Raw genomic sequence first — 13587 nt, 5'->3', positions numbered from 1 at the left:
AATGGTAGCTGTTGTTGTAGGAAAATTCTGCTAACGGAAGGTGTCGATCCCAATTGTTTCCGAAATCAATAACACATGCTCGTAGCATGTCTTCAAGCGTTTGTATTGTCCTTTCACTCTGCCCATCAGTTTGTGGATGATAAGCAGTACTCATGTCTAGACGAGTTCCTAATGCTTGCTGTAATGTCTGCCAGAATCTTGAAATAAATCTACCATCCCTATCAGAGATAATAGAGATTGGTATTCCATGTCTGGAGATGACTTCCTTCAAATACAACCGTGTTAACTTCTCCATCTTGTCATCTTCTCTTATTGGCAGGAAGTGTGCTGATTTGGTGAGACGATCAACTATTACCCAAATAGTATCAAAACCACTTGTAGTCCTTAGCAATTTAGTGATGAAATCCATGGTAATGTTTTCCCATTTCCATTACGGGATTTCGGGTTGTTGAAGTAGACCTGATGGTTTCTGATGCTCCGCTTGGACCTTAGAACACGTCAAACATTCTCCTACGTATTTAGCAACATCTGCTTTCATACCCGGCCACCAAAAATGTTTCTTGAGATCCTTGTACATCTTTCCTGTTCCAGGGTGTATTGAGTATCTGGTTTTATGAGCTTCTCTAAGTACCATTTCTCTCATATCTCCAAATTTTGGTACCCAAATTCTTTCAGCCCTATACCGGGTTCCGTCTTCCCGAATATTAAGATACTTCTCCGATCCCTTGGGTATTTCATCCTTTAAATTTCCCTCTTTTAAGACTCCTTGTTGCGCCTCCTTTATTTGAGTAGTAAGATTATTGTGAATCATTATATTCATAGCTTTTACTCGAATGGGTTCTCTGTCCTTTCTGCTCAAGGCGTCGGCTACCACATTTGCCTTCTCTGGGTGGTAACGAATCTCAAAGTTGTAATCATTCAACAATTCAATCCACCTGCGCTGTCTCATGTTTAGTTGTTTCTGATTAAATATGTGTTGAAGACTTCTGTGGTCGGTATATATAATACTTTTGACCCCATATAAGTAGTGCATCTAAGTCTTTAATGCAAAAACAACCGCGCTTAATTCCAAATCATGCGTCGTATAATTCTGCTCGTGAATCTTCAATTGTCTAGACGCATAAGCAATTACCTTCATTCGTTGCATTAATACACAACCGAGACCTTACTTTGAAGCATCACAATATATCACAAAATCATCATTCCCTTCAGGTAATGATAATATAGGTGCCGTAGTTAACTTTTTCTTTAACAATTGAAACGCTTTCTCTTGTTCATCCTTCCATTCAAATTTCCTCCCTTTATGCGTTAATGCAGTCAAGGGTTTTGCTATTCTGGAAAAATCTTGGATGAACCTTCTGTAGTAACCAGCTAGTCCTAAAAATTGGCGTATATGCTTCGGAGTTTTCGGGGTTTCCCATTTTTCAACGGTTTCAATCTTTGCTGGATCCACCTGAATACCTTCTTTGTTCACTATGTGACCGAGGAATTGAACTTCTTCCAACCAAAATGCACACTTTGAAAACTTAGCGTACAGTTTTTCCTTCCTTAACAACTCTAGCACTTTTCTCAAATGTTCTTCATGCTCTTGGTCATTCTTTGAGTAAATAAGTATGTCATCAATGAAAACAATGACAAACTTGTCAAGGTATGGTCCACACACTCGGTTCATGAGGTCCAAGAACACAGCTGGTGCGTTAGTCAACCCAAACGGCATAACCATAAACTCGTAATGACTGTAACGCGTCCTAAAAGCAGTCTTTGGAATATCATCCTCCTTCACCTGCATTTGATGATACCCAGAACATAAATCAATGTTAGAATAAACCGATGAGCCTTGTAGTTGATCAAATAAGTCGTCGATTCTCGGTAGTGGGTAGCGGTTCTTGATGGTAAGTTTGTTCAACTCTCAGTAGTCGATACATAACCTAAATGTACCATCCTTCTTCTTGACAAACAAAACAGGAGCTCCCCATGGTGATGTGCTTGGTCAAATGAAACCACGCTCTAAAAGTTCTTGTATTTGGCTCTGAAGTTCCTTCATTTCACTGGGTGCGAGTCTGTATGGAGCACGAGCTATTGGTGCAGCTCCCGATATAAGGTCTATTTGAAATTCAACAGATCGGTGTGGAGGTAGTCCCGGTAATTCTTTCGGAAATACATCGGGAAATTCTTTTGCGACGGGAACATCATTGATGTTCTTTTCTTCGGAATTGATTTTCTCTACGTGTGCTAGCACAGCATAGCAACTTTTTCTTATTAGTTTTTGTGCCTTTAGGTTATTAATAAGATTTAACTTCGCGTTGCTCTTTTCTCCGTACACCATTAAGGGTTTTCCTTTTTCTCGTATAAAGAGAATTGCATTTTTGTAACAAACGATCTCTGCTTTTACTTCTTTTAACCAGTCCATACCGATTATCACATTAAAACTCCCTAAGTCTACTGTATCAAGTCAATCTTAAATGTTTCGCTAACTAGTTTAATTTCTCGATTCCGACATATATTATCTGCTGTAATTAATTTACCATTTGCTAATTCGAGTAAAAATTTATTATCCAAGGGCATCGGTTAACAACTTAGTTTAGCACAAAAATCTCTACTCATATAGCTTCTATCCGCACCCGAATCAAATAAAACATAAGTAGATTTATTGTCAATGAGAAACGTACCCGTAACAAGCTCCGGGTCTTCCTGCGCTTCTGCCGTATTAATATTGAAAACTCTTCCGTGGCCCTGCCCATTAGTATTCCCCTGATTCGGGCAATTTCGACTAAAGTGGCCCAGTTTTCCACATCCAAAACAAACTATGGCAGTGTTATTGGTTTCGACATTATTTGTTCCTTTAGTTCTGATATGCATTGGTCCGTAGATTTCACACTTCTTCGCGCTATGACCATTTCTTTTACACCTGTTGCAAAATGTTGTGCAGAACCCCAGGTGATGCTCTTCACATCTTTGGCATGGCTGTTTTTGGTTTTTGTTGCCATTGTTGTTATTGAGATTGTTGTTGGGATTGTTATTGTTGCTGATGTTGTTGTTGTTGTTGTTGTTATTGTTGTTGGGACGGTTATTGTAGTTGTTGTTGGGACATTTGTTGAAGTTGTTGTTGCGATTGATGTTGCGATTATTGGGATAGTTATTGCGATTGTGGATGTGATTGTTGTTGTTGTATTGGTGACTCTTGTCATTGGTTTCTTCCCACTTTCTCTTGACTTGTTTCATGTTAGCCTCTTCGGTCACCTGCTCTTTAATCCTTCCTTCGATCTGGTTCACTAATTTGTGAGCCATTCGACTTGCCTTTTGAATGGAGGCGGGCTCGTGTGAACTCACATCTTCTTGAATTCTTTTTGGTAACCCTTTTACAAATGCGTCAATCTTCTCTTCTTCGTCTTCGAACGTTCTGGGACACAATAGGCACAATTCTTTGAATCATCGTTCGTACGTGGTGATATCGAAACCTTGCGTTCGTAATCCTCTAAGCTCTACCTTGAGCTTATTGACCTCGTTTCTGGGATGATACTGCTCGTTCATCAATTGCTTAAATACTGACCATGGTAGTGCGTAAGCAGCATCTTGTCCTACCTGCTCGAGATAGGTATTCCACCATGTTAACGCCGTACCTGTGAAGGTATGCGTAGCGTACTTAAATTTGTCCTCTTCAGTACACTTACTTATGGTAAACACCGATTCGACCTTCTCGGTCCACCGTTTCAATCCAATTTGTCCTTCGGTTCCATCAAATTCCAAAGGTTTGCAGGCAGTGAATTCTTTGTAGGAGCATCCTACACGATTTCTTGTGAAATTAGTTCCACTGCTAGATCCAGAATTATTGTTATTTTGCATCGCAGCCTGTACTGCGGCTATGTTTGCTGCAAGAAAAACACGGAAGTCTTCCTCACTCATGTTCAAGTTCTGACGAGTCGCCGGTACCATTTCCTTCAAAAATTGCCAAAAGAATTGAGTTAATCATATAGAATTTAAGAGTAGTCAATAGTATTTCATAGCATAATATGAACTTATTTATAAAAGCTTTTTCTTCATATTAGCATTTTATAGTTTTAATTCGGGTAGTACCTACCCGTTAAGTTCATACTTAGCAGCTATTATACAATTCAACTACTACAATTCTATATGAAAAACTTATTATAATAATATTTCGCGTTCAAACTTTATACAATATTTTACAAACTTACAATACCGCTATTATACATATAGGATGAAATATAGCACATAATAACTTTCCTACTCGCCAGCTATGAATGCAATTCTAGTTAATGCGCAAGTTGTTCAGCAAAAGAAATAAAGACACGTAATTCATAAGTCCAGAAACAAGTCATACATTCAGGTTTTATAGTAAAACGACTTCCCATCCTTGATCTTGTGGAAAGTAACCGTTATGACCATTGGCTAGGCAGCATGTTGTAATGTCGTCAAAAGGACGAGGGTTTCGTAATGTCCAATAGCCCCGTAATAATCTAAAAACCTTGTTTCTCACCCCAACTACTGAATCCGTCACTTGTGGGAAGGTTTTATTTAAAAGTAGTAATCCGATGTTCTTTTTATCACTTTGGTAAGAAGCGAACATCACTAACCCGTAAGTATAACATGCTTCTTTATGTTGCATGTTAGAAGCTCTTTCTAACTCACGAAATCCTATGTTGGGATATGTTGAGTCAAAATAGGTTCTTAACCCGTAGCGTAAAATTTCAATTGGGTTCTCCGCATTTAACGCTTTAAAGAAAATACGGCGTAACTTACGGTCTCCCCAATGTGATATACCCCACCTATCAAAGGAAAGCCTTTTATAAACTAAGGCATTTCTGGAAAGTCTTTCAAATGTTTGACAAGTTAATTTCGTCATAACTAAATGTGCTGATGAATTCTGACCGACTCTAGACAAGATTTCCTCAATCATATCCTCTGGTAGGTCTTCTAAAATATTCGATTGTCTACCCTTAACGTCCATTTTGTTTTTATACTGTAAAATAGACAAATATTAGATTCGCAAAAGACAATTAACAAACAATACAAGCAATTTTTACATAGAACATAAAATGACAAGCACACTACAATACATATAATACATAACATTATTACAACCCTCTAATCTGAATCACTAGTTTCTCCTTCTTCAGACTTGGTTCGTTTTCCTAATTTTCTAGGGATATATGGTGTTCCTCTAATACGAGCCGTCGTTTTCCACAATGGTTTAGAAAAATCCTAGTGGTTTAGAGGTTCCCGAGTTATTGTTACAATTTAGGAAATACGGACGTTGCCGATACATATAAAGTTTATCGGGGTTGGAATCTGGTTTCTCTATTTTTATACCTTTTCCCTTATTATTTTCTTTTGCTTTATTAAACTGGGTCGAGGTAATTTCTATAACATCATCGGAATCCTCATCGGGATCCGATTCATTAGAAAATTGGTAATCTTCCCAATATTTTGCTTCCTCAGCGGAAACACCATTGACCATTATTGACTTTGGTCCGTTGATTGAGGATTTTCTTTTATTTAATCGATTTACAGTAGGTATCAATATTTCTTCCTACGAAACCTCTTCTTCTTCCGGTTCCTCCTCTTCCGGTTCCTCCTCTTCCGGTTCCTCTTCGGGAATTTGTGAATCTTCCCAAAGTATATTCGACTCTTCATTATTATTAGGTGAGTCGATGGGATTTGTACTAGTGGTAGACATCTATCACATAATATCAAACATATTAAGAGGTTAATATATCACATAATATTTACATGTTAATAATATATAGTTTCCAACAAAAGTGTTAAGCAATCGTTTTTAAAGAAAACACGGTCGAAGTCTAGACTCACTAATGTATCCTAACAAACTCGATAAGACACACTAATGCAAATTTCTGGTTCTCTAAGACCAACGCTCGGATACCAAATGAAATGTCCCGTTCATATTGATTATAAATGTTCCATATTAATTGATTTCGTTGCGAGGTTTTGACCTCGATATGAGACGTTTTTCAAAGACTGCATTCGTTTTTAAAACAAACCATAACCTTTATTTTATCGACAAGGTTTAAAGGACACCACCTAGATTATCAGAAATGATAATCTAAAAAGTATCACACTTACACACTACCAATACATATTGCTTTACAATATTAATATGTTTCAACAAAGTAAATTTTGAATGCAGTTTTAAACAATATTATACAAGCATGCTGACTCCAAATCTTGTCCATATATTAGCATGCAATAGCGGAAGCTCTTAATAATCACCTGAGAATAAACATGCTTTAAACGTCAACAAAAATGTTGGTGAGTTATAGGTTTAACCTATATATTTATCAAATCATAATAATAGACCACAAGATTTCATATTTCAATACACATCCCATACATAGAGATAAAAATCATTCATATGGTGAACACCTGGTAACCGACATTAACAAGATGCATATAAAAATATCCCCTATCATTCTGAGACATCCATCGGACATGATAAAACAACATTGAAGTACTAAAGCATCCGCTACAATGAATAGGGTTTGTTGAGCCCAATAGATCTATCTTTAAGATTCGCGTCAATTAGTAGACTGGTTTACTAATTCTTAGGTTACCAAGTAAAAAGGGGCATATTCGGCTTCGATCGTTTAACCATAGAAAGTAGTTTCATGTACTTGTGTCTATTTTGTAAATCATTTATAAAACTGCATGTATTCTCATCCCAAAATATTAGATTTTAAAAGTGGGACTATAACTCACTTTCACAGATTTTTTACTTCGTCAGGAAGTAAGACTTAGCCACTGGTCGATTCACGAACCTATAACAAATATGTACATACATATATCAAAGTATGTTCAAAATATATTTACAACATTTTTAATACGTTTTAATGTTTTAAGTTTATTAAGTCAGCTGTCCTCATTAGTAACCTACAACTAGTTGTCCATAGTTAGATGTACATAAATAAATTGATATATATTATCTTGACCCAATCCACGACCCAGTGTATACACGTCTCAGGCTAGATCACAACTCACAGTATATATATTTTTGGAATCAACCTCAACCCTGTATAGCGAACTCAAACATTACTGCATATAGAGTGTCTATGGTTATTCCAAATAATATATATACATGGGTCGATATGATATGTCAAAGCATTTGCAACGGTGTCTATGGTATCCCAAGATTACATAATATATTAAAATACATGTATAATACAATATAAGTTAGCTATGATATGATTTGTATAGAATTGTTACCATATTTTCCGTATCTACAACAATCAAAAAATATCCAATCTTTTTTTACCCATAACTTCTTCGTTTTAAATCCGTTTTGAGTGAATCAAATTGCTATGGTTTCATATTGAACTCTATTTTATGAATCTAAACAGAAAATGTAGAGGTTTATAGTCGGAAATATAAGTTACAAGTCATTTTTTTAAGAGGTAGTCATTTCAGTTGAAAGAACGACGTCTTGATGACCATTTTGAAAAACATACTTCCACTTTGAGTTTAACCATGATTTTTGGATATAGTTTCATGTTCATAAAAAAAATAACTTTCCTAGAAGAAAAACTTTTAAATCAAAGTTTATCATAGTTTTTAATTATCAAACCCAAAACAGCCCGCGGTGTTACTACGACAGCGTATGTCCGGTTTTACGGTGTTTTTCGTGTTTCCAGGTTTTAAATCATTAAGTTAGCATATCATATAGATATAGAACATGTATTTAGTTGATTTTAAAAGTCAAGTTAGAAGGATTAACTTTTGTTTGCGAACAAGTTTAGAATTAACTAAACTATGTTCTAGTGATTTCAAGTTTAAAACTTTGAATAAGGTAGTTTTATATATATGAATCGAATGATGTTATGAACATCATTACTACCTCGAGTTTTGTGGATAAACCTACTGGAAATGAGAAAAATAGATCTAGCTTCAAAGGATCCTTGGATGGCATGAAAGTTATTGAAGCAGAATCATGACACGAAAACAAGTTCAAGTAAGATTTCCACTCGAAATAAGATTGTTATAGTTATAGAAATTGAATCAAAGTTTGAATATGAGTATTACCTTGTATTAGAAAGATATCTTACTGTAATTAAGAAAGATTTCTTGAGGTTGGATGATCACTTTACAAGATTGGAAGTATTCTTGATTTTATGAAACTAGAACTTATAGAATTTATGAAGAACACTTAGAACTTGAAGATAGAACTTGAGAGAGATCAATTAGATAAAGAAAATTGAAGAATGAAAGTGTTTGTAGGTGTTTTTGGTCGTTGGTATATGGATTAGATATAAATGATGTGTAATTTTGTGTACATGTAAATAAGTCATGAATGATTACTAATATTTTTGTAATTTTATGAGATATTTCATGCTAGTTGCCAAATGATGGTTCCCACATGTATTATGTGACTCACATGGGCTGCTAAGAGCTGATCATTGTAGTGTATATACCAATAGTACATACATCTAAAAGCTGTGTATTGTACGAGTACGAATACGGGTGCATACGAGTAGAATTGTTGATGAAAATGAATGAGGATGTAATTGTAAGCATTTTTTTTAAGTAGAAGTACTTTGATAAGTGTCGTGAAGTCTTTCAAAAGTGTATGAATACATATTAAAACACTACATGTAAATACATTTTAACTGAGTCGTTAAGTCATCGTTAGTCGTTACATGTAAATGTTGTTTTGAAACCTTTAGGTTAACGATCTTGTTAAATGTTGTTAACCCATTGTTTATTATATTTAAAGAGATGTTAAATTGTTACATTATCATGATATTATGATATATAATATATCTTAGTATGATATATATACAGTTAAATGTCATTACAACGATAATCGTTACATATATGTCTCGATTCGAAATCACTAAGTTAGTAGTCTTGTTTTTACATATGTAGTTCATTGTTAATACACTTAATGACATGTTTAATTATCATTTATCATGATTAAACATAGTGTATCAATATCTTAATATGATTCATATGTATTTAGTAAGACGTTGTTATATCGATAATCGTTATATATATCGTTTCGAGTTTCTTAATTCAATAAACTCAATTTTATGTATATAACTCATTATTAAAATACCTAATGAGATACTTACTTATCATAATATCATGTTAACTATATATATAATCATATATATGTCATCATATAGTTTTTACAAGTTTTAACGTTCGTGAATCACCGGTCAACTTGGGTGGTCAATTGTCTATATGAAACCTATTTCAGTTAATCAAGTCTTAACAAGTTTGATTGCTTAACATGTTGGAAACACTTAATCATGTAAATAAAAATTTCATTTAATATATATAAACATGGAAAAGTTCGGGTCACTACATCAGATTGGTCACTCTTCTCCATGAGAGTGAGCAATTGTTGATAAAGGTTCGTTGAGTGGAAGTTTGGGTGATCTCGACGGAGAGGCACAACTAATTAAGCGGAGTGGAATATTCCTAGACTTAGAGGCGTATGTAGGACTTTGGTGGAGTTCGCTTTGCGAACGATGAAGGGTTGTTAATTGTGATTATGGTATGAAGGTTTGAAGTCATCGCGTGTACGACATTTCAAGTGAATGAGTATGCCAGCTGTGAGATCCTGAACTGAATTCGTGGCGATTTGATGTTTATGGCCAATGATGAGATTGATCATGTGTGTCGTGGAATGAAAATTTCGCGGGATGTTATCATCTTCGCGATGAGAGTGTGGAGCTACAACCTAAGTGGGGAGTTTTTACTGCCGCCCGATGAAGTTCCGGTGGTGTTGGATCAAGTGAAGTGTAAGACTTCTTATGTAAGGTGGTCGTGTAGTACCAAAATGCGGTATGAGACAAGTGTGAAGTTTGAGATCACGAAAGTTAGAGAATGTAACTGTCACTGCGGGTACTCTCGTGATGTAAATTTGGGTTGGTTTAAACTCGGATGTGATGACCCGGGAATTTCCGACTAAATTTAAACTTAATCTTTATATAAACTCGACATGATAAGCGAAGTCTGTAGTGTTAGAGTCTCAAATTCCTTTGAGCTGCGTTCATGTATACATTTGACCTTTGACCATGCCCGACGATTCACGAACAATTGTTGTAAATAAATATGTAGATATAAGTATAAAAGTAAGTATATACAATAATTTGAAATAATAAAATACAATAGATCATTAAAATTAAGTATGTAAAATAATATATAGGATAATAATTTGATTATGAAAATAAAGCTATATGTAAATGTGTATGAATTCTATAATTAATTATTATGATATATATTGGAATATACATAAAAGGTCAAAATATTATATGTTATTATTAGATGTTACATAAATAATAATATATAGTATTAATAAATTAAATTTAATTACAAGTTTAAATATAATTGTATATTAATGTTACTATTATTACTTTCATTATTATTAGTAATAATAATATTAATAAATGATTATATCATTAATATTATTATTCTTAATACAAAATATATACATGAGATCAGATATGAATAGGTAATATATTATCATCAATATTAGTATTACCATCAATAATAATTTTAATATTATTATTATTATTATCATTATTAATAATATTATTATCATTTGTATTATCATTACTCTATATTTATTAACAAACTTAATAAAAATTATCATTTTATGATTATTAGCATCATTATTAATTATTATTTTAGAATTATGGATATTATTATTATTACTATTATTTATATAATTACTATTATTATTAATTTTATTATTAATATACTTATTTATTTATTTATACAAATTATATATTATATGATATATGAATTCAGAATCTGTTGCATATCCCCTTCAATCTACAGATACATTTTTGTTTCTGTCTATTAAATGGTACGATCGATCTCAAATTTCATAATACAAACAAATTATATTAGATTGGAATCTGCTTTTATATTTTCCTTTATCTCCTGTCTTCCATCTGATCCAGCATTAATCGATGCTCTTTATTTTCAGCTATAAAATCAAACGTTCACTTTGTGTTTTGAAAAACCCATTCAACCTTCCACTATCATCATCAATTACACAATTCATTTTTTCCAGTTTATATTTGATTTTAATTAACCAGAAAGGTCACGAGCTCTGTATGAACACTTTTTACTCAAAACCCGATTTTGTGTCAATTTTCAAAAACTGTAAATGCAGTTATGTTAGAATCCATACACTTAAAGTTTCTGAAAAGATTCAAATCACGATTTTTCATATCGAGCTCAAATTTGAGAGTCAAAGTTAAGAAATAAAAAGTCAACTCAATTGTTCATCCAAAAATTAGAAGTCATGTTGATGTTTTTGGTTAAATTGATAAATTGTATAGTTTCATTGAATGATTTACAATCATTTTCGTGTTGTAACAATTTTCAAAAACGTTTTCAAAATCATAATCATTATATTTTTTTTTGTTGAAACCGTAAGCCTGCTGCATATACATTCGATATTTATATTTTTTTTTGTTGTTGTTTCAACTGATTTAATCAACAATAATAACTTCTGTATAAATTCTAATTCCTAAAACATAACGGTTTAACTTGTTGAGGAATTTGATTGAGTATTAATCGAAGTGAAGCATGAAGAAGAAGGGTTATATAAATACGGGTTAAATATAAATAATTTCTATATAATCTCAGAAATTGGGCAATAGCCCAGCTGGTGTTACGTGTGTGTGGGTATACGGGAGGTCAGGGGTTCGAGCCTGGCTAACAGCAACTCTTTTTTTTAAAGCTTGGGAAGGTATAATCTACTACCCAAAATTATTATTATTATTAGTTATTAATTATTATTATGAATAATATTGTTGTTGCTATGATTATTGTTATTATTATTAAGTAGGAGTATTATTATTATTACTAATATTAGGTATTATGAATATCATTATTAATGTTAGAGTAAGTGTTATTATAATTATTAGTATTAGTATTATCATTATAATTATTGTATAATTATTATTATTATTATTATGATTATGATTATTATTAACAACCTATTATCATTATCATTAATATTAGTAGTATTAACATACTTATAATTATTATTACCATAATTATAAGTATTGCACCTATTATTATTATTATGAGTATTAGTTACAATATTATCTTTAACTTTAAAACTTTAATAACATTATCTTTATGCTGAAAAGGTTTATTATGATATTCATTATAAAAGTAATACAAATTATTATTATTTGTGTAAATAGTAGTATTAGTATCTTTTTATGAATAATAGAGTTGTTAATATTAACATAAGTACTATTATTTATATTATCACAAATATTATTATTATGTAATTACTAAAATCAATAACTATCAAAAACAGTAAAATTAATATTTTTACAAGTATTAGTGTTAATATCATTGCCATTATCACTAATAGAGTTATTAATAACACAAGTATATTATTAATGTTATTATCATGGTTGTTACTAATATTAACTTAGTATAATTTAAACTCATATTTTGATAAACAAATGAAATACATACATATATATATTTAACACACATAACATAACAAAATATTTTATTATATAAAAGGAATATGTGAAATATAAATATATTATTAATATAAGAATGATATCATTACTAGATAATATATATAAAAACTTATTTAATTGTGATTATGTGTGTTAATATAAATACAAATGATATAGGTTCGTGAATCCGAGGCCAACCCTGCATTGTTCAATATAGTCATATGTATTTTTACTACAAAATACATTAGGTGAGTTTCATTTGCCCTTTTTACTCTTTACATTTTTGGGGCTGAGAATACATGCAAATACTTTATTAATTGTTTTATAATAATTTATATGCGTGAGTTTCATTTACTCCCTTTTTACTCATTACATTTTTGGGCTGAGAATACATGCAAATGCTTTATTAACTATTTTACAATAATTATATGCGTGAGTTTAATTAATCCCTTTTTAAATGCTTTTGCAATATATATTTTTGGGACTGAGAATACATGCGATGTTTTTATAACTGTTTTACGAAATAGACACAAGTAATTGAAACTACATTATATGGTTGAATGATCGAAATCGAATATGCCCTTTTTATTAAGTCTGGTAATCTAAGAATTAGGGAACAGAAACCCTAATTGACGCGAACTCTAAAGATAGATCTATCGGGCCCAACAAGCCCCATCCAAAGTACCGGATGCTTTAGTACTTCGAAATTTATATCATGTCCGATGGAGGATCCCGGAATAATGGGGATATTCTTATATGCATATTGTGAATGTCGGTTACCAGGTGTTCAATCCATATGAATGATATTTTTGTCTCTATGCATGGGACGTATGATTATGAGAAATGGAAGTATGAAATCTTGTGGTCTATTAAAATTATGAAATGATTCTTTATGATAAACTAATGAACTCACCAACCTTTTGGTTGACACTTTAAAGCATGTTTATTCTCAGGTACGAAAGAAATCTTCCGCTGTGCATTTGCTCATATTAGAGATATTACTTGGAGTCATTCATGACATATTTCAAAAGATGTTGCATTCGAGTCGTTGAGTTCATCAAGATTATTATTAAGTCAATTATATTTGGATATATTATGAAATGCTTTACATGCC

The sequence above is a fragment of the Rutidosis leptorrhynchoides genome, chromosome 3, assembly GCF_046630445.1.
Source record: "Rutidosis leptorrhynchoides isolate AG116_Rl617_1_P2 chromosome 3, CSIRO_AGI_Rlap_v1, whole genome shotgun sequence".
NCBI classification, from domain to species: Eukaryota; Viridiplantae; Streptophyta; class Magnoliopsida; order Asterales; family Asteraceae; genus Rutidosis; species Rutidosis leptorrhynchoides.
This window is presented reverse-complemented; position numbering follows the sequence as displayed.